Source organism: Cervus elaphus, chromosome X (assembly GCF_910594005.1).
Source record: "Cervus elaphus chromosome X, mCerEla1.1, whole genome shotgun sequence".
NCBI classification, from domain to species: Eukaryota; Metazoa; Chordata; class Mammalia; order Artiodactyla; family Cervidae; genus Cervus; species Cervus elaphus.
Genome location: NC_057848.1, coordinates 163,696,636 through 163,719,469, shown reverse-complemented (window position 1 = coordinate 163,719,469; position 22,834 = coordinate 163,696,636).

Genomic DNA, 22,834 nt, shown 5'->3' with positions numbered 1-22,834 from the left:
AAAGGTAGAATAATTACAGTCTCTTGAAATGTTTGTTTCCCATTATTTTGCTTCCTACAAGCAGATGCCACATTATTCCATGACTTCACACATGGTGTCCTAAATCGAGGGGGTGGGTGTGATGTCTGGGCTATGTATTTGTGATAATAATCTCCAGTTGATTCTGCTACTCTTTCTCCATTCCTTCTCTTTGCAACCCAATTGAAAACTGATTCTATGTATTGGGATGCTCAATACTTTGTAAATGCCTGTGGCCCATCTTTAAAAGAACTTAATGTTTATCATAAGTAATTGGAAGAATAGATTTCTTCTTATTCTCATTTCTTGTTCTGTAAAGGATCAGTCATTCAGTTTCTTTCTCTGTGATGATGCATTGGATGTCTGGGGCAAATCTTTGGGTTATCAAAACTCAAACAGGAAAATGTTTTTTAGTGTTTTCCAGAAAACTCAGGTCAAACTTATTTTATGGCATTCATATAATAATTTTTCCCTTGATTTTAGCAAGACCACCTTCTCACTGACATAATACCAACAAATCCTTTTGAGACTGTACATTTTACAATGAGCATGAGGCCTGGAATTTTGCTATGTTCTATTTGAGTTATTTGGGCATGGTTTGTGTTATGGAGCAATTGTGTGTTTAGTTGAGCAGAATTTCTCCTCTGAACTATAAATTCTGCTTTTAAATGCTACCATGTCAATCACGACTAAGCATGGAGGAAAGAACATGAGCTTTGGGACAGATGGTCCTACACTAAGATCCCAGGCCTGCCACTTAGGTGCTAAGTGACCCAGGACAATTTGCCTGAACACTCTGAGTAACAGTTTTTCTATTTGTCATTTGGGAATACTAGCTAGCTTAGAGGCAGACTGACTAGTACCCACTAGCCAAATCTGGCTTGCTTTTGTAAATAAAGCTTTATTGGGACACAGCCATGACCATTCATTTACATATTGTCTAAAATTGCTTTTGTTACTGAGGCAAGGTTGAGTAGTTTGGACAGAGACTATAGGTCTGCAAAACCTAAAATATTTACTGTTTGGCCTGTTACAGAAAACATTTGTCAACCACAACTTTCAAAGAGTTGATGGACTTAAATAGAGTTGCTATATGTAAATCTCATGTCATATTGAATCTTGGAAAATAATAATACCTATTCCTTTCTAGAACAAATAAATTGTTTCTAACAACAATAATAACACTAAAGCTGGGATTCATTCAACATCTAATGAGTATATCCCTACATATAAGAAGATATTTAATTCTTACAACAGTCCAAGTAGGTATAATTCTCATTTTGTATATGAACAAGTGGAGTTTCAGAGAGATTAACTTTCTCCAGGTAATAGAGCTAAGTAGGAGACTTGGTGATAAAAATACAGATACCATAGATGTTTTGGTTTTTCTTTTTCCTTCTATTTAAACAACCCTGTAAAACTTCTTTCAGGACAGTTTTTGAAACATCTACAAAAGTAGGTCATGATTTAAGCAGGTGAATAAACCTCAAAGGCCAGAATGTGAATTTATTTATTTATTTTCTAACTGTATTTTCAGTGTTCGCTCTTAGTTGTTCTCTAAACAGTTTTATATTTGTATTAACTTGTTGCTGTCTTCCTTGTTCTCCATACTTGATCATCCCTTGTTTCTCCTTTTTAATCTTGTGTTTCCTTCCTTCCACTTTGAAGCTCCCCTCTTTTTTTCTTAATTGAGAGCATTTTGTAAGGGAGGGTAATGAGTATCCCCTGCATCTGTGAAGCCATAGAGCAGGTGGTTGAAAGGCGGAGCAGCTGAGTATTACCATGCAACTCTTCTGCAGCTAATTGTCACCGTGCTGTTGATTCCAAAGCATTCTTCATATTCATGAAACACTCTGTCCCTAAAGACATGCTACTGACTTCATAACTTATTTTAGGCCATGTCTCCCAGCCCTGAAGCATCTTAAGGATAGAAAGCCAAGTTCATGGTCATTTATGAAGGGTTGTGAGCAGGAAGGACATTCAGCATCAGGGTGTGTGCCTTTTTGTTCATTGGCATCTGGACGTAGAATTCCATGTATTGTGATTGGCATCTGGGAGTGTTTTCATGTATGGTCATCCAGCATCTTGGGCGTTTTTATAGATAATCACCCTGCACCTGGGTGTGTGTTCCTATAGTTGGTCATTGGAGGGTGTGCCTCCACAGAGAGGGAGCGCTGTCAAGCTTTTTAGCACACTATCATTATGGGAAAGGATCTCCTCCTCTACTGAACCTTCCTTTCCTCTTCTGTCTGTGGGTCCTAGTTTCTCCTCTCTGAAACTACCCAGAATAAAGTTTCATGTCTTCTCTACATGGTTGCTCTTCACAGTATTTGATAAGTTTTATCTCACCCTTCAAAGCCGTCATTTTTTCCCATGATAAAAATTGCACAGCCCTTCAGATGTTTCTCCTAAGACAAGATTCTGACCTTTTATTATCTGGGGGTTGCTTATATTGATCTATTCTAGTGCATTATGGTTTTCTTTTCCAAGTGTAACTTTTTTTCTGATTTCAAAGGTAACAAATATTAATTATAAAAACCTTGGACAATATATACCTCCAAAAGAAAGAAAGGAAAGGAAGAACAGAAGGAAGGGAGAAAGGGAAAAAGTAACCCCATTATTCCACTGCCCAAATAAATACTTCAGAAACTGCCTGCATGCTAAGTTGCTTCAGTCATGTCTGACTCTTTGCAACCCCATGGACTGTAGCCCACCAGGCTCCTCTGTCCATGGGACTCCCTAGGGAAGAATACTGGAGTGGGTTGCCATTTCTTTCTCCAGGGGAATCTTACGGACCCAGGGATCGAACTTGCATCTCTTATGTCTCTTGCATTGGCAGGTGGCTTCTTTACCACTAGTACCTCCTGGGAAGCCCCTTCAGAAACTGTAGTCCATAATTTTCCAGTCTGTGTGTGAGGGAATACTGTGGGTTTACCATAGGGTTCATGAATGTTGTTCTTAATGACTGCATTTCACTCTGTTGTATGGTCACGCAGAAACTGATCTGGGTCCTTTTTGAAGTCTGACTGACAGAGGCCATCTCCATGTCAAGCTGAACTGACCGTGGCAGAGTCGCTGTGTTCTGCACTGCAGGCAGATTCTTTACCAAATGAACCACCAAGGAAGTCATACAGACTAAAGTAGTTAATATGTGAGGCACTCAGAAGAGTGCCTGGTGCATAGTAAACACTCAATAAAGGTTTATGTTTATTTATTTCTATAAATAAGGCAACTTATGAGTTTAATGACTTGTCCAAACCATCATAGGTCGGGAGGGGCCCACTTGTAGTAGGTATTCCAGAATGGGCAAGCCATGTTGAGAATTTCCTTCACACTGACACTCTGGGCTCAGTAAACTGTCTCTAAAGGGCCAAATGGTAAACATGTTAGGCTTTGTGGTCACTGAGGTCTCTGTTCTCCTGCTCACCTCTGCCATTGTGATGCCAAAGCAGCCATGGAGAGTACACAAACAAAGGAGTGTGGCTGGGTTATAGCAAAACTTCATTTACAAAAACAGGGGATCATCAGATTGGAGTTTGCAGGCCCCTGCCTATTCCCTGCCTTAGATAAAATAAGAAGATACTACTTATATATCTTCTGGTTCTTAATGCATATATTAAGATAAATACGTTAGAAAATTTTTAAATTATCTACAAAACAAAAAACATGTTGAAAATTAAAAATTGTGTGTAGTTTACCACCCAGCAATAACCGGAGTTTACGTTTTGGTGAACATTTGATAAATGTTCATCCAGTAAAAACATATTCTTAATCTCTCCTGCTTGGAAGTCTCCCAGAGCTTGGTTTATGTGTGATTTCCTTAGCACTAAGGCTTAAATATGGTCATTAGTGGGTGGGACTGCTATCTGGGTCTAGTACCCATGGCACTAAAGGCCAGGGAAGTGGTGTTGACATAACATATTATAGGTTTCCTCTTTTCCCGAGTAGTCTTCCCTCTTCACTGAAGAGCAAACTCCCTTGTGTGATTATCACACTAAGTGCTCCCAAACTCTTCAGTATCTGTGGGGCCTGGACTTGTTTCATTTTGTGACACATCGACTAAAACCTTTTAAACCATATCCCTTAAGTTTTATATATAAATAGCTATATTTATTGATGATTATAAAAGTTAATATGGAGTTACACACATGCACTTAGCTTTGTGACTGTCAGACGTATCTCTGAGAAATATTAACTACTGAGCACTTTCTATATACTGGACACCATGCTAAGCACTTTCCATGTGGCATAAGTTGAGTCCTTCCCAAACTTTATGATACAGACAAACTGCTTTCGTTTTACAAGCAAGTAAATTAAGGCTTCTATAGGTTGAATTACTTGTTCAAGACAACAGAGACCCGGGATTCGAACTCAAGTCTGTAGACTCCTTTTTAAGTCTGTGTACGTAATGTATCTTCGTCTGGTGCTAATTATCCCTGTTTATTTTTATTTCAGACAGTGGCCTTCTTTAGCATAGGGTAAGTTACAATTCCATCACAAATTACTTTTATCACTTGACAGGCAGAGACATTGAAGACAGTGTCAGTTATTTGCATCAGCTGTTATGTGCTAGTGAAGCCCCCCCTTCACACTCGTGATTCCTTCCTTCATGTTCACCATTAGGTTTTGCACAGGAAAAAAGCTGTCTTTCTCTTCTGGAGGATGCTGAGTTTTTGTCTCTGCTTTTGTTGATTGGAACATCGCAGTCCTGCTTTGTCTGGTACTTGCTCCCCCCTTTATGGTGTTGGCACAGACCATACCTGCAGCATCATGTTACTCTCCTGTGCTAAAAATAACTGAGACCCTGGCTGAGACTTCATATATAATTCATGGTTTTGATTTATTAATCTCTCCATTAAGTCAGAAAATGACATTTTTGCTGGCCGCATTCCAGTCTGCATTATCTTAGACATCGAGATTTAGCATTAACTTAAATATCCTTCGTATGTGTGTATGTTGTGTATTTATTTGTGGTTTTAGTAACATCGGAATCATCTCTGTGTATAGCTTCCTTAAACTTTCACTTAACCCCTGACTTCAGGCTCTTTAACACAAAAGTAATGTCTGAAAGAAGCAAATAGCAAATGTTTGCTGATGATAATAAAGATACAGAACCAGAAAGAAAAACAAGAGTTTTGCCTCTTTTATATAAACTTAAAGTTAAAATCTAGGGCTTCATTGCTGGCTCAGATGGTGAAGAATCTGCCTGCAATGTGGGAGACCTGGGCTTGATCCCAGGGTTGGGAAGATCCCCAGGAGAAGGGAATGGCAACCCACTCCAATATTCTTGCCTGGAGAATTCCATGGACAGAAGTTACAGTCCATGGGGTCACAAAGAAGCAGACATTTCTGAGCTACTAACACTTTCACTTTCAAAATTGAAACTATATTCAGCAAGTGATGAACAACAGCACTTTGAAACCAGTTCATTCATTCAGTATGTATTTAGTGAGCTCCCCCTGACCTCTAGATCAACTTTCATGCTACCCAGTAAGTCTTTAAAGTAAATCAAAATCCTTTCCCACTGCCATATTCACTCCAGAGTTGGTTCCTTTCACCTGAGATTTAAAGATATCTTGGAAAGTGTGAACATATTTTTGATGTTTTCTAAGACAATTTTCTGAGAGCTACACCCCGAGGGGTCACTTCACCTTCCCGGATTCCACACCCACTACTTGGCCTTGGGCACAACCGGGCTCATCAGAACAGGAAGGGAGGACATGATTATAACAGGTCAATAAAAAGGAGGAAGCCAAATAATCAGAGTCCTGATGATCTGCCATCTGATTCTACCAACCATCAACTCTTTGGAATTCTTACACCCTGGCATCTCAAGCCCCCTTTGAACAGTGACCATGTCCTTAAAGGGGCAACCTCAGCTCAGGTTGAAAACAATGCCACTGAGACATTGCATTTTGCAATTGTTTTACCTGTTATTAACATAATAATTGTCCTCCTTAATGCTGAACTGCCAGCTTCACTTATTAATATAGAATTTTTTAAGATGGGGATGGGAGAAGACAATTTAGTTTTATTTCCATTTTAGGGCTGAAGAAACACAGTCATTAGAGTTAAGGGGTTGCCCAAGGTGGCCTCAATGTTTGATGATGGAACTAAAATTTAAATTCTGGACTCTTGACTTCAAGTTCACCCCCCACTTCACTGTACCTTTGCTGCCTTTAACCCACATTTATCAATTTACTGTTTTATCTCAAATACAATGCTTCTTAGGAAATGTCTTTTTTAAAATTTTTATTGGAGTATAGTTGATTTACAATATTGTGTTAGTTTCTGCCATATAGCAAAATGAATCAGTTATACACATACATATATCCACTCTTGTTTAGATTCTATTCTCATATAGATCATTACAGAGTGTTGAGTAGACTTCCCTGTGCTATACAGTAGATTCTTACTAGTTATTTATTTTATATATATAGGAGAGTGTATATATCAATTCCAATCTTCCAGTTTATCTCTCCCCCTTTCTCCCTTGGTAACCATGTTTGTTTTCTACATCTGTGACTGTATTTCTGTTTTGTAGATAAGTTCATTAGTACTATTTTGTTGTTGTTGTTTTAGATTCCATGTGTAAGCGATATTTGCCTTTGTCTGACTTACTTCACTCAGTATGACAATCTCTAGTTTCATCCATGATGCTGCAATTGGCATTATTTCATTCATTTCTATGGTTGAGTAATATTCCGTTGTATATATGGACCACATCTTCTTTATCCACTCCTCTGTCAATGGACATTTAGGTTGCTTCCATGTCTTGGGTAGTGTAAATAATGCTGCAGTGAACCCTGGGCTGCATGTATATATCCAGAGAAAACTCCTATACTTGGTTCAAGAAATGGGTGGGGCCTATAGCACCCAGGTCAGATTCTTGCCTCTGGGCTTTTCTGGAGCTGAGGCAGGGAGCTTTTGCTTTTCTTCTGAGGTTGCTAGATTTAAGCAGGGCTGCCACACAGTGTAGCTCAAGGGATCCTCATTCACTGAGGATTAAGAGAGCCTTGAACTGCCAGTGGTCTTCTTTTCTATGATGTGAGGAGGAACTGCCTGAAAATGAGACAGTACAGAAGAAAGCATTGCTTAATACTTACTGTAATAGATTCTCAATGTCAGCTAAATCTTTGGATTAAAATGGGCTGGAAGTTAGTTATGCTCCTGTAACTTATTAGTTGCCTGAGTGTCTTCATTCCCTATTGCTGCTGTAGCAAATTATCAGGGGCTTCCTGGGTAGCTCAGCTGGTAAAGAATCTGCCTGCAATGTGGGAGACCCTGGTTCAATTCCTGGGTCAGGAAGTTCCCCTGGAGAAGGGATAGGCTACCCACTCCAGTATGAATAAAGAGCTTCCCAAGTGGTGCTAGTGGTAAAGAGCCTGCCTGCCAACACAGGAGAAATAAGAGACTTGGGTTAGATCCATGGGCCAGGGAAGATCCCCTGGAGGAGGGCATGGCAACCCAGTCCAGTATTCTTGCCTGGAGAATTCCATGGACAGAGGAGCCTCATGGGCTGCAGTCCATAGGGTCGCAAAGAGTCAGACATGACTGAAGTGATTTAGCACACATGTGTGCATTCATTGTCTTATAATTTGTAGGTCAGAAGTCTAAAATGGCTCTGCCTTTTCTACCTCCTAGGGGCTGCCTGCCTTCCTTGGTTTATAGCTTCTCATCACTCTGACCTCTGCTTCTGCCATCACATCTTTCTTTGACTCTTTCCACTCTTTTCCCTTACAAGGCCCTTTGTGATTATTTTGGATCCACTGAAGTAATCTAAGATAATCACCCGATCTCAGAATCCTTGACTTAATCACATCAGCAGAAGTCCCCTATGCCCTGTAAGGAGGCGTATTTTCCAATTCTGAGGACTAGGACATGGACATCTTTGGGGACCTGCCACAATGAGTGAATTATTCCTTTTTGATTTAGGCTGGTCTGAGTTGGAATACTGTTATTTGCAACTAAGAATCTTGAAAAATACTGTATTAAAGAAAATGATTTTCAGGAACAATTTAAGAACATTTTATATAGATATTTTGAATTATAAAGCATTTTTGGAAATATGAAAAATTGTGCAGAGAACATTAAATTATACATATAACTTTAAATGACTCCAATATTTTCCTGTCCTTTAATCTCTTTGTACCTTTTTAAAACACTTTTTTTCACTTTTGTTATGCTACCAACTGGGAATTCTCTTTCACATACTCTTGTTCTCAGTCAAGTTCACCTTTAAAATATCTTCTTTCCTACAGCCTATTATATGCTACAGAGACTTTCTGCAATGTTTTTTCCTCCTGTTATTCATTTTTCTTCCTTCCTCTCAACTGTCACTCTTCTTATTTTTCAGAATATTCATCTTTGTCTTTCTTAAATTTGAACTGTTTTCCCTTGTTCACTGTTTCTGTGAATCTTTTTTTTTTTTTTTCTGTATGTGTTTGGAAATAGGAAATAGGCTCAAAGCTTTTTTTTTTTTTTAATTGTGTGCTTCTGCTGTTCTAGAGAATGTTTTGTTATAATTTTCATGGCTAGTATCAAATAAACATGAATTCCCATTTCACAATAAATGAATAAATAAATCTCTCGCTTTCAGAGTGGTTCTTATTCTTTGCTGTTTCCCTATATTACTTTCCTGAAAAGCTTAGAAAAGGATATTTTTAGCCTTTAAGTACTCATTCTTATTTTAATCTCCTCTTTTTAAAATTGAAATATTTTTGCACCTGGGCGTTTTGACTTTGTGCTTGTAAGAATATGTAGGGGAGAAAAAGGTTTTCCTTAACCCTCTCGGTGTCCCTGGCTGGGCCTGAAAAGTAAACTGAGAGAGACAAATGAACAGGAAAAAAATCCTCCAAATTTATTTGGTGTAAGTTTTACATGATACAAGAGCCTTCATAAGGAAATGAAAAACCAAAGAAATAGTTAGACCTGTGTATTTGGATGCTAGCCTTGATGAAGATTGGACAGTCGTGGAGAAATATGACTGGTTAAAGGAGCAAGAAGTAATTGTAGTAAGCTAGGGGAGCTTAGCAAGGCCCGTTTGTTCAGATTCTTCTCAGCTTTTAGAGGATCAGAGTGTTCCTTTCCTTGAAATATGAGGAGGGGGCCTCTCACATGAGCATTTTATGACCTGTTTCAGGCAGAGGCCATAGTGACCTTCCTGCTTCTGCCAGGGGTTGCTCAAATTCCTTCAGGTTAAAACAATCTACCAAGATGCCATATTTTCGGGTAGTAAATAGTACCCAGTAGTACTATAGTACACGGTAGTACCCGGTAGTACCCGGTAATAGTACCTGGTAGTTTGTCCAAACCCCATCAAGTACATTATACAAGATCTTTATTTAATCAATGACATTTAACTATATTATCTGTGGCAATTTAATCAAACAAATGAAATTTCTTTTCTCATTGTACTAACATATGACAAATAACTGGTTTATATTTCACCATCTAGCCATCTTTAAAATAAACACAAATAACTATGTTAATGGCTTCCCTGGTGGGTCAGTGGTAAAGAATCTGCCTGCCAATGCAGGAGACAGAGGAGACGTGGGTTCAATCCCTGGGTCAGGAAGATCCCCTGGAGTAGGAAATGGCAACCTACTCCAGTATTCTTGCCTGGAAAATCCCATGGACAGAGGAGTCCAGTGGGTTATAGTCCATGGGGTCGCACAGAGTCAGACCTGACTGAGCATGCACCTTTTAACTATGTTAATAGATAATCAAAGTCCAAAATAACTTTAGAATGTTATCTTATTTTTTCTGTAAGATTCTATGATCCCTTTCCAGTTCTTGTGCTGGTACATTCAAGGTTTATTTTTTTTTCTTTTCCTTTAATCCATGTAAATTTTCTGTGTATCTGCTGGATCCACAGTGCAGTAAAATGTTGGAGCATGGAAACATGTCCCAGCTGTGCTCACTTACTGGGTGTCTCTTCTGTTTGATTTTGCTTTGTTTGTTTACACTATGGCACTATGGGTATAACCAGTCTTGAACACATTTTTAAGTGATTCCTTGGAATATATTCCTAAAGGTAGTAGACGAGGCCAAGCAATATGGTCATCACTAATTATCTCTAGTATACTTTTCACAATGTAAGAATAAATACCCCAGAGAGTAAATAAGACTTTGATGGAAAGAAGCTAGCACAAAGAAGCAGAAAGATGAGGTTATTCTCTGTCATATGAACAAGATTGAAGAAGTGGTTTTGTTTTGTTTTTAATGAGCCTGGGCTCTGAGGGATTTCAGGGAGAAGAGATGAGATGTATCCCCTTTGGGATAGTTGTTTCTTGTTTTTGAGATTCCTTTCTCTATCTTAAGTGTCCCCTTCCTCCAGTGTTGCCCCCCAACTGCATGGTGCTGTGACATTTTCTTTTTGCCCCATCCCTCTGTTGACGCCTTTCCTCGTTCCATCCCCTAACTCTGAGTATCCTCCAATGCTGGCCCCTTTGCTCTCTTCCTCACTGACTTCAGATGGTGCCTTTTTGTCGCACGTAACCCAATCATGCTCTTGGCTCAAGGTTAACTCTTGACCAGTTCCTTAGCCTGGTATCATTCCTACAATGTCTTCTCCCCACTGCCACTCCCACTCCTTTGTTGTGAAACCTTATCGTTTATCACCTGGATGATTTCAATTCATTCCTGGATGGTGTCCTTGCTCCCTGGCAATTTCAATCCTCACTCTTCCCTTGCAAGTTGTGCTAGTCTACAGTAGTCATTTAAACATTTCTGGGTCTTGATTTATGTACCTTGGCTCATGGATGAATAGCCCGCTGCTGCTGACATATCATGTATATAGTAGTTTCCTTACTCTTTGAGTCTTTCCTTCTTATAACTTATCCCTCATCAGTATTCCTATTATGACAAACAAAGTCTGATCTTGTCACTCTAAAACTTTGCTAACCTCAGTAATTTTTCAAGACCTAGAGGATAAAGTCTAAACTCTTTGTTAGAACAGACCTTCAAGGCCTGCTCACATTTCCCACCTCATCTTCTGCCCTCGGCCCCAGTCTCACATCCCCAGCCCCTTTGCCCGTGATATCATTTCCAAAACAGGTCAACCAAGCCCTTGCAACCTTCTGACTTTCCACGTGATGATCTCTTTTTGGCAGGACTTGCAAGCCCCCACTGATTTTTTTTCAAGATCAATTTTAAAGCATCTTTTAAAAAAGCCTTTCCCAACTGACAAAGAATTATCTCAAAAATATACAAGCAGCTCCTGCAGCTCAATTCCAGAAAAATAAATGACCCAATCAAAAAATGGGCCAAAGAACTAAACAGACATTTCTCCAAAGAAGACATACAGATGGCTAACAAACACATGAAAAGATGCTCAAAATCACTCATTATCAGAGAAATGCAAATCAAAACCATAATGAGGTACCATCTCACACTGGTCAGAATTGCTGCTATCAAAAAGTCTACAAACAATAAATGCTGGAGAGGGTGCAGAGAAAAGGGAACCCTCTTACACTGTTGGTGGGAATGTAAACTAGTACAGCCACTATGGAGAACAGTGTGGAGATTTCTTAAAAAACTGGAAAGAGAACTGCCATATGACCCAGCAATCCCACTCCTGGGCATACACACCGAGGAAACCAGATCTGAAAGAGACACGTGCACCCCAACGTTCATCGCAGTGCTGTTTATAATAGCCAGGACATGGAAGCAACCTAGATGTCCATTGACAAATGAGTGGATAAGAAAGCTGTGGTACATATACACAATGGAATATTACTCAGCCATTAAAAAGAATGCATTTGAATCAGTTCTAATGAGTTGGATGAAACTGGAGCCTATTATACAGAGTGAAGTAAGTCAGAAAGAAAAACACCAATACAGTATATTAATGCATATATATGGAATTTAGAAAGATGGTAATGATGACCTTATATGCGAGACAGCAAAAGAGACACGAAAATAAAAAATAGACTTTTGGACTCTGTGCAAGAAGGTGAGGGTGGGATGATTTGAGAGAGTAGCATTGAAATATGTATATTATCATATGTGAAAGAGATAGCCAGTCCAGGTTTGATACATGAGACAGGGTGTTCAGGGCTGGTGCACTGGGATGACCCTGAGGGATAGGATGGGGAGGGAAGTGGGAAGGGGGTTCAGGATGGGGGACACATGTACACCCATGGCTGATTCATGTCAATGCATGGCAACAACCACTACAATACTGTGAAGTAATTAGCCTCCAATTAAAATAAATAATTTTTTTAAAGCCTTCCCATATACTTGAACTCTCTCTGTGCTCCTGGAATTTTAAATCTTAAGCGAATGAGTAATAATATGGGAACAGAGGTCTTCCCTTGTGGCTTAGATGGTAAAGAATCTGCCTGCAATGCTCGAGACCTGGGTTCAATCCCTGAGTTGGGAAGATCCAATGAAGGAGGGCATGGCAACCCACTCCAGTATTCTTGCCTGGAGAATTCCCAGTGACAGAGGAGCCTGGTGGGCTACAGTCCATGGGGTCACAAAGAATCAGACACAATTGAGTGACTAAGCACACATGGGAACAAAGGCAATGAATAGTGTGTGGCCAAGACCATATTGTGGTGACTTCTGCTCAGCCCCCAGCCAGGCTTTCTCAACTTCAGTTCAGTTCAGTCGCTCAGTTGTGTCTGACTCTTTGTGACCCCATGAATCACAGCACGCCAGGCCTCCCTGTCCATCACAAACTCCTGGAGTTTACTCAAACACATGCCCATCAAGTTGCTGATGCCATCCAGCAATCTCATCCTCTGTCATCCCCTTTTCCTCCTGCCCCCAATCCCTCCCAGCATCAGGGTCTTTTCCAACGAGTCAACTCTTTGCATGAGGTGGCCAAAGTACTGGAGTTTCAGCTTCAGCATCAGCCCTTCCAATGAACACCCAGGACATACCTCCTTGAGGATGGACTGGTTGGATCTCTTTGCAGTCCAAGAGACTCTCAAGAGTCTTCTCCAACACCACAGTTCAAAAGCATCAATTTTTCGGCACTCAGCTTTCTTCACAGTCCAACTCTCAAATCCATACATGACCACTGGAAAAACCATAGCCTTGACCAGACGGACCTTTGTTGGCAATGTCTCTGCTTTTTAATATGCTATCTAGGTTGGTCATAACTTTCCTTCCAAGGAGTAAGCATCTTTTAATTTCATGGCTGCAGTCACCATCTGCAGTGATTTTGGAGCCCAAGAAAATAAAGTCTGACACTGTTTCCACTGTCTCCCCATCTATTTCCCATGATGTGATGGGACCAGATGCCATGATCTTAGTTTTCTGAATGTTAAGCTTTAAGCCAACTTTTTCACTCTCCTCTTTCACTTTCATCAAGAGGCTTTTCAGTTCCTCTTCACTTTCTGCCATAGGGGTGGTGTCACCTGCATATCTGAGGTTATTGATATTTCTCCTGGCAATCTTGATTCCAGCTTGTGCTTCTTCCAGCCCAGCGCTTCTCATGATGTATTCTGCATAGAAGTTAAATAAGCAGGGTGACAATATACAGTCTTGATGTACTCCTTTTCCTATTTGGAACCAGTCTGTTGTTCCATGTCCAGTTCTAACTGTTGCTTCCTGACCTGAATACAGGTTTCTCAAGAGGCAGATCAGGTGGTCTGGTATTCCCATCTCCTTCAGAATTTTCCACAGTTTATTGTGATCCACACCGTCGAAGGCTTTGGCATAGTCAATAAAGCAGAAGTAGATGTTTTTCTGGAACTCTCTTGCTTTTTCAATGATCCAGCAGATGTTGGCAATTTGATCTCTGGTTCCTCTGCCTTTTCTAAAACCAGCTTGAACATCTGGAAGTTCTCGGTTCACGTATTGCTGAAGCGTGGCTTGGAGAATTTTGAGCATTACTTTACTAACGTGTGAGATGAGTGCAATTGTGCGGTAGTTTGAGCATTCTTTGTCATTGCCTTTCTTAGGGATTGGAATGAAAACAGACCTTTGCCAGTCCTGTGGCCACTGCTGAGTTTTCCAAATTTGCTGGCATATTGAGTGCAGCACTTTCACAGCATCATCTTTCAGAATTGAAATAGCTCAACTGGAATTCCACCACCTCCACGAGCTTTGTTCGTAGTGACGCTTTCTAAGGCCCACTTGACTTCACATTCCAGGATGTCTGGCTCTAGGTGAGTGATCACACCATTGTGATTTCTCAAGTAGGGTACCTCATTTGAGGCAGAGAAAGTGAAAATGATTTGAGTGACAGATTTCTCAATTCTGCCAAAGATAGCCTATGACTAGTGCCATTTTAGATACATAGGAGAGGAGTTAAGTCACTATACTGTACATAATGCATGCTATAGGGTGGTAGAACTTAATTTTCTCATGAAACTTGGGTTAGAAAGACTGCTACAAGGCAATTTTGGATCTGCCAAGTTTCTAAGCCTCATTCTCTGAGTTCTCACTGATGCTGTGAGCCCCTGGCATAATGACCCATTCCTTCTACACCTGAGATAGCTAGATTCAGTTTTGGTTTCTAGCAGATAAGACCGTGCTCTACTAATACAGCACCAGAGAGTATGTATTTATTGCTGTATATGTTTGTTGAATGATTAATCATATGAATAACCTTTGAAATTTCTCCATTTTCTTTTTTCCCTATATCAAAAGAGTCACCACACACATCAGTCTTTATTTTCAGCATCGCTCAGACTCTCCTTTCTTTACATTTCATGCCCACCCTCCTCGTCTAGTATTTTATCATCTCAGCCCTCATTCCTGCAGTCATCTCTTCATGCTGCCCTTTACCTCTTTCATGCTCTCCCCTTAAATGATACTGAACCCAGATCAATTTTTCCCCAAAACAGAAGGACACATTATCATTCCTCTTATAAATATCATACCAACTGGCTTTGAGGTTAAGTTAACCTCATGAGCCTAGCACTCCAGGTCTCCCATAGTTTGGCCCCATAGTCTCCATCCAGCATGGCTCCTTCACTGCACTCAGAGATGGTGCTCTTCTGTACATACTCTTTTTCTTGTGCTATACCTACCACCCTTCCCTCACTGCAACCTGTATTACTGACTTAAAAAATCCATTGTCAGATCTTACAAATGATCCTCCCAATATGCACGTTCCAATTATTTCATTTCCTGAACATCGTAAGCCATATTTACTGCTTCTTTTCCTGCTCCCCACATCACATTTTACCTGGATAATTCTTTTTTTCATGTTTAAAATACTCTTATTCTCAGTAAAACCCACATACAGTGGTTAGAAAGAGGAAGCAAACAGTGAATTACAGTGTTCATTTTTTTTCTTAATTATTATTGATTTCTAAAACCCCTAGTACAACTTCAAAATCTACCTCCTTCCAAAAGCCTGCTTGACTCTCTTTAACCTAAATACTCACTCTTTCCTGATTTTCATTCTTACAGTCCATTATTGCCTTGTCCCCATACTAGTAAGTGGAATTATCCACTGGGACTCTCCTCATCAAGAAGAAATAATTAGCCTGTTAAGTATACACTTGAGTGGACAGCAAGGAAGACAAGAAGTATTCTTACCTCCACTTTCTTTCCCTTTTTTATACCGAATTGCTGAATACTTTTTATTTTTAAAAATATAAAGGTCCACAGTAGGTCACTGCTGGCTATTAACAAACTTCAGTTCAGTTCAGTCGCTCAGTCGTGACCGACTCTGCGACCCCGTGGACTGCAGCACGCCAGGCCTCCCTGTCCATCACCAACTCCCGGAGTTTACCCAAACCCATGTCCATCGAGTCAGTGATGCTATCTGACCATCTCATCCTCTGTTGTCCCCTTCTCCCCCTGCCCTCAATCTTTCCAAGAATCAGAGTCTTTTCAAATGAGTCAGCTCTTCATATCAGGTGGCCAAAGTATTGGAGTTTCAGCTTCAACATCAGTCCTTCCAATGAACATCCAGGACTGGTCTCCTTTAAGATGGACTGGTTGGATCTCCTTGCAGTCCAAGGGACTCTCAAGAGTCTTCTCCAATACCATAGTTCAAAAGCATCAATTCTTCGATGCTCAGCTTTCTTTACAGTCCAACTCTCACATTCATACATGACCACTGGAAACAAATTTAGTAACAAGCAAAACCATTTCCAAGATGGTGATGGAGCATTGGCATTGTCATTGGAAGCAGAAAGGCCTCTTGTGTGTCTGAGACCATCTGCCACTGAGGAGTGGAGGTGGAGCAGGGTTGGCTTGGACGTCCAGGGCTGTGTCACACTTGGAGCATCGTGCCTACCTTACCTAAGTCTTCAGTTCAGTTCCGTTCAGTCGCTCAGTCATGTCCAACTCTTTCTGACCCCATGAACCACAGCACGCCAGGCCTCCCTGTCCATCACCAACTCCCAGAGTCCACCCAAACCCATGTCCGTTGAGTTGTGGTGCCATCCAACCATCTCATCCTCTGTCGTCCCCTTCTCCCCCTGCCCTCAATCTTTCCTAGCAACGGGGTCTTTTCAAATGAGTCAGCTCTTTGCATCAGGTGGCCAAAGTATTGGAGTTTCAGCTTCAACATCAGTCCTTCCAATGAACACCCAGTACTGATCTCCTTTAGGATGGACTGGTTGGATCTCCTTGCAGTCCAAGGGACTCTCGAGAGTCTTCTCCAACACCACAGTTCAAAAGCATCGATTCTTTGGCGCTCAGCTTTCTTCACAGTCCAACTCTCACATCCATACATGACCACTGGAAAAACCATAGCCTTGACTAGATGGACCTTTGTTGACAAAGTAATGTCTCTGCTTTTTAATATGCTATCTAGGTAGGTCATAACTTTCCTTCCAAGGAGTAAGCGTCTTTTAATCTCATGGCTGCAGTCACCATCTGCAGTGATTTCGGAGCCCAGAAAAATAAAGTCAGCCACTGTTTCCACTGTTTCCCCATCTATTTCCCATGATGTGATGGGACCAGATGCCATGATCTTAGTTTTCTGAATGTTGAGCTTTAAGCCAACTTTTTCACTCTCCTCTTTCACTTTCATTAAGAGGCTCTTTAGTTCTTCTTCACTTTCTGCCATAAAGGTGGTGTCATCTGCATATCTGAGGTTATTGATATTTCTCCTGGCAAACTTGATTACAGCTTGTGCTTCATCCAGCCCAGCATTTCTCATGATATACTCTGCATATAAGTTAAATAAGCAGGGTGACAATATACAGCCTTGATGTACCCCTTTTCCTATTTGGAACCAGTCTGTTGTTCGATGTCCAGTTCTAACTGTTGCTTCCTGACCTGCATACAGGTTTCTCAAGAGGCAGATCAGGTGGTCTGGTATTCCCATCTCTTTCAGAATTTTCCACAGTTTATTGTGATCCACACAGTCAAAGGCAAAAAGACAGGACACTGAAAGATGAACTCCCCAGGTCGGTAGGTGCCCAATATGCTACTGGAGATCAGTGGAGAAATAACTCCAGAAAGAATGAAGGGATGGAGCCAAAGCAAAAACAACACCCAGCTGTGGATGGGACTGGTGATAGAAGCAAGGTTCAATGCTGTAAAGAGCAATATTGCATAGGAACCTGGAATGTTAGGTCCATGAATCAAGGCAAATTGGAAGTGGTCAAACAGGAGATGACAAGAGTGAACATCAACATTCTAGGAATCAGTGAACTAAGATGGACTGGAATGGGTGAATTTAACTCAGATAACCATTATATCTACAACTGTGGGCAGGAATCCTTTACAAGAAATGGAGTAGCCATCATAGTCAACAGACGAGTCCGAAATGCAGTACTTGGATGCAGTCTCAAAAATGACAGAATGATCTCTTCATTTCCAAGGCAAACCTAAGTCTTCACTGGATGGCAAATATGGTCTTGGCTAGGAATTGTTTGGTTGCAAGAGCTAGAAATCTCAGACTAGCTCATGGAAAGAAGGGAGTTGTAGTACATTTATACTATGCAATCACTCAGACACAGGAATCAGAAAGTGGCCAAGCTTCTTGAGAATGGAAGAAGATGCTGAGATTGAAATCTCTTTTTTTCTCTTTAGCTCTTTGTCAACAACTGCAACACCTCTCCCATCTCTGCTTTTCTTGGTCTCTGCTCTCCAAAGATGCTGACTGCTTGTAAAGGGCTCAAAGGGGCCCAATTCACATGATTTTACTGACTTAATCCATCATCCACTGTTGGCTGATTGCAGATTTTCAAGGGAAAGCATTTGGCTAAACTTTGATTTGATATGATGGTTGACTTTAGGCCAAGTGTACATCCTTGGTCCACAGCACTGTGGGGCTGGGGGCACACATTATAAAAATAAACACTTGGTGCTGTTTGTTCAAGGATGTTTTGAGTGAGTCACACATAGGTCCCCAAACTTCCACTGTAAAAAAGTTGAGTGTTATATATATATTTGAGAATCTTCATTGAGTAATATAAAAAAAGAATAACACCCCAGGGCTGTTCCTTTGCCTTCTTCTAATTTTAATAGCTAGTTCACTATGATATGGAAAAAGAACCATTAATCTTAAAATTGTCATGTTACTGATGTCATCAATAGAAAATGGGGAAAAATTATGAACTAGTTCTTACAAGCATATATATCATACATCACATGGTTAAAAAATCAACCTTATTAGAAGTTCAGTGCAATTTTGGCCTACAAATTTAAAAGAGCGTATGGAAGAATTTGAGGGGGTCTAGACTGAAGGCAGCAGAAGGGGATGACAGAGAATGAGATGGTTGGATGACATCACTGACTCAGTGGGCATGAGTTTGAGCAAACTTGGGGAGATGGTGAAGGACAAGGAAGCCTGGAGTGCTGCAGTCCATGGGGTCACAAAGAGTCGGACACAACTTAGCAACTGAATAACAACAATGCAAAACTAAGGAAATGATAAAAGAGAAATAAAATAGCATGTGAGTTTCAAATTAATGCTTATTTAGCCTGGAGAAGATACTAATGATGTGAGAATTTCCCCAAACATGTGAAGGTGAAATAGAGATATAATGAGATCACCTCTATTGCCCTGATATAATATGCAATAGAATATAGATTTTAATGACAGCATAAACTCAACCTTTTAGGCTCGCAGAAATTCATGGCCTCTTTATTTATATAAGATGTATAAAGGTATTTGGGCTTCCCTTGTGGCTCAGCTAGTAAAGAATCAGCCTGCAATGCAGGAGACCTGGGTTCGATCCGTGGGTTGAGAAGATCCCCTGGAGAAGGGAAAGGCTACCCACTCCAGTATTCTGGCCTGGAGAATTCCATGGACTGTATAGTCCATGGTGTCGGACATGACTGAGTGACTTTCACTTTCTTTTTCACTTTTCATAAATGTATTTATAGGAGCAGATATGTGGTATCATACTCACAGGAGTATAAATTAGAGGACTTTGTTGAGATTGCCTCAAGCTCTATGAGCCTGAGGTTAGTTTTGTGAAACTCAGTAGAATTGAAAGACAGAAGTAAAAAAACTTTTGTCATCATATTTTTCTTAGTGAATGATTCCAGATGTGGCCAAATGAATTGTGCTCTCTAAGGGGCATTCAAAGGAGCAGCAGTAGTCACCAATAACTGAGTTTTCTTTTGTAGAGTGGGAATTATGAACTAAGGGTGAAAGCTAAATTTTCCTTCATAATGAAGTGAGTTAGATTCTAGTGACAAGGTGAGAGAAGAGAGAAGGACAGATGAAGTGACCAGAAAGGTGGAAATAATGATGGAAATTTCAGTTAGAGGAATTAACAGACTTTCCTGTAAGTAATGTGTAGCGTGAGTCATCTTTATCCACCCCCTCCCTCAAGATTTCGCCAGAAAATTGTCACCAAATATCTGTCTCTGTTATTGAGTCAGGGAGTTGGATCTCTGTTAGGATGCATAGAAAATGCTAAGTATAGCCTCAAGTTTGATTGGACAAGAGCTGAGGTCACCTGTGAAAAATGTACTCTACTCAGATTATCTATATTTATCACTATCCTCAAATTATCTGTATTTACCAACCCAAGAGTGAACTAAGTAGACATTTCAGTGTAGTATCAAGGCCAAGTAAGAATTTTGATTGGGTGGAAGATAACTCAAGGCTGGAATTTCACAGAATTTTACTGTATGACCTTGGATGAACAAATAAATTCTTTGTGCCTTAATTTCTCCTTCAAATGAAGACAATGTATATACCTCATCTACTTCAAGATACAATAATGTTTGATTACTTACAAGAAAATATAGTCAATTCAGATCGCAAGTCCTACAGCCCAATAGTGAGAACCATTGAGAACTGAGCAAGCCTTGGGCACTGAGGCATGGCCTACCACTTCTACTTGAAATGTCGTTTGGGTCCTGAGGGTCTCCAAAACTCATTCAGAGGGGTTGCAAGGTCAAAATTATTTTATAGTAATACTAAGATTTTATTTGCTTTTTTCAATCTCATTCTCTCACGAATGCCTGGTGGAGTTTTCTGGAGGCTACATAGTGTGTGATATCTCACAGATTGAATGCAAAAGCAGATATGAGAATCCAGCTGGCTTCTTTAAGCCAGATCTTAAAGAGATTTTCAAAAATATAAAGCAGTCCTATTCTTCTTATTAATTTTTTCTTTTGGAAATACAGTTCTTTTTCACTTAAAATATTATTTGTGTTACCCTGATAGCTCAGTTGGTAAAGAATCTGCCTGCAATGCAGGAGACCCCGGTTCAGTTCCTGGGTCGGGAAGATCCACTGGAGAAGGGACAGGGCACCTACTCCAGTATTCTTGGGCTTCCCTTGTGGCTCAGCTGGTAAAGAATCTGCCTGCAAAGCAGGCAGTGCGGAAGACCTGGGTTGGGAAGATCCCCTGGAGAAGGGAAAGGCTACCCACTCCAATATTCTGGCCTCAAAAATTCCATGGGCTGTATAGTCACGGGGTCCCAAAGAGTCGGACATGACTGAGCGACTTTGACTTTCACTTTTGCCATGTAATGGGCTTATTGTTCTTATTTTTAAAAAATAAATATTTAAACAAGTTCCAGTTTTGATTTCTAATATAGTAAATATCAATACACGTTTTCGTACAAACAAAAGACCTCTGAGGAACTTCCTTGGCAGTCCACTGGTTAAGACCCTGTGCTTCCACTGCAGGGAGCTCCAGTTTGATTCCTGGTTAGAGAACTAAGATCCCACATGCTGCTCGGAGTGGTCAAAAAAAAAAAGATTTTTGAGGTCATTCATTAATTTTAAAAGTGTATTAGGAGTCCTGAATCAAAATGACTGGAGAACCACTTCACCTTGGCAAAGTGACTTTGAGTAAGGTGATCCACGCGTGTTCTAACTCCCTCCTTCTGCCATGGTATAATGGTAGGTGGTGGGACCCTCAGGAGATGAATCCCTCACAGAGTACAGATGTTTGGGAACCCTCTCGAACTGGCACCAGTTCAAACTGAACTGTGTGTGTGGTTCTCAGGCAATACCATCATATCCAAGCCTCATAACATATCCCATTCCTGTGCTGTATGGATTCGCCAGCGTTACTCATCTCTGGGTCAAAGACTGATGGCATTTTATGCTGAGGGGAGGGCCCTGGAGAAGCCCTGGACTTAGTGACAAAGCCTGGTCTTGTATCATTAGCATAAGTATGTCTTTCAGCATATGCATAATTGGTGTTCCACTATCAGCCTCAGAATAGCTGTTATTGATGCTCATGACAAGTGAGACGTCAGGCTAGCTAATTTATGTGTATTAAATCTCGTAACACACTTGGGAGCTAAGTATACTTATTACGGCAGTTTTATGTCAGAGGAAACTGAGACACGCTATTTAGCTAAAGTTGGTTAAGGTCTCACAGGTCGAAAGGAGCAAAAGTCAGATTCAAACACACATCATTTGGCTCCAGGTTCTGTGGTGTTAAAGTCTGTGTGCTGTCACTCTCCCCATGGTCTTGTTGACTACAGTTTCCTCTTCCAATGTACTGGGGGGGGGGGGGTCGGCTGACTGCTGTAACAGCCAGCCTAAAATTTACAGAAGGTTCATATAAAAGTAGTGCCTTCGTGTTCCAGTGCAAAGTGGGTTGGTGAGGTTTTCACATGGTCACTCAGAGACCCAGGATCTTTCCATCTTGTGACTCCATCCTTCTGCAAGCCTTTGGAATTCTCTACCTTTAGTCAGTTGATGAGGATAATGGAAAACTACACAAGCCAAGTCAGCACTTTCACCTCTGTTTCACGGCTTTTAGTCTCTCATGTGGCCACACCCAATGGCCAGGCATGCTGGGAAATATGGTCTAGCTGCCCAGAAGGAAAAAGGGAAGAGCTCAACAGTCACATGAGCACTGTAAAGAGTTTGATGTTAAGTAATAATGAGGAGATGGTAGGAATATCACTGGAGTCTGAGCTCTCAGATCAACTGATACTTTAGAAGGTCTACCAATTTGGTTAAGGTTACCAATAATTGGATAGGGATTTGCAGGTGGCACAGTGGTAAAGAATCTGCCTCCCATTACAAGAGATGCAAGAGACATGCATTCGATCGCTGGGTCAGGAAGATTGCCTGCAGTAGGGAATGGCAACCCACTCCAGTATTCTTGCCTGGAAAATCCCATGGAAACAGGAGCCTGGTGGGCTCCAGTCCATGGGGTCACAAAGAATTGGACATTACTGAATGACTGAGGACACCAACAATTCGATATCCGTGACATGAAAGTTTCTTTACTTTAATGCCTCCAGGGCCCACGTCCTCAGATGTAAGTATATATGGGCCTGAGATTAACTATCAAAAACTTTAATATGATAGCTAAAACTAAGCAGCCCTTATAACATTCTAGTGAAAATTATAATAGAAAAGACTTTATTTTCCTCTGACACTTCAGTGTTAATTTTCTTCAGTGAAAATTTATGAGAATATTTTCAGAGCAAATATACAGACCTATTATTAGTATAAC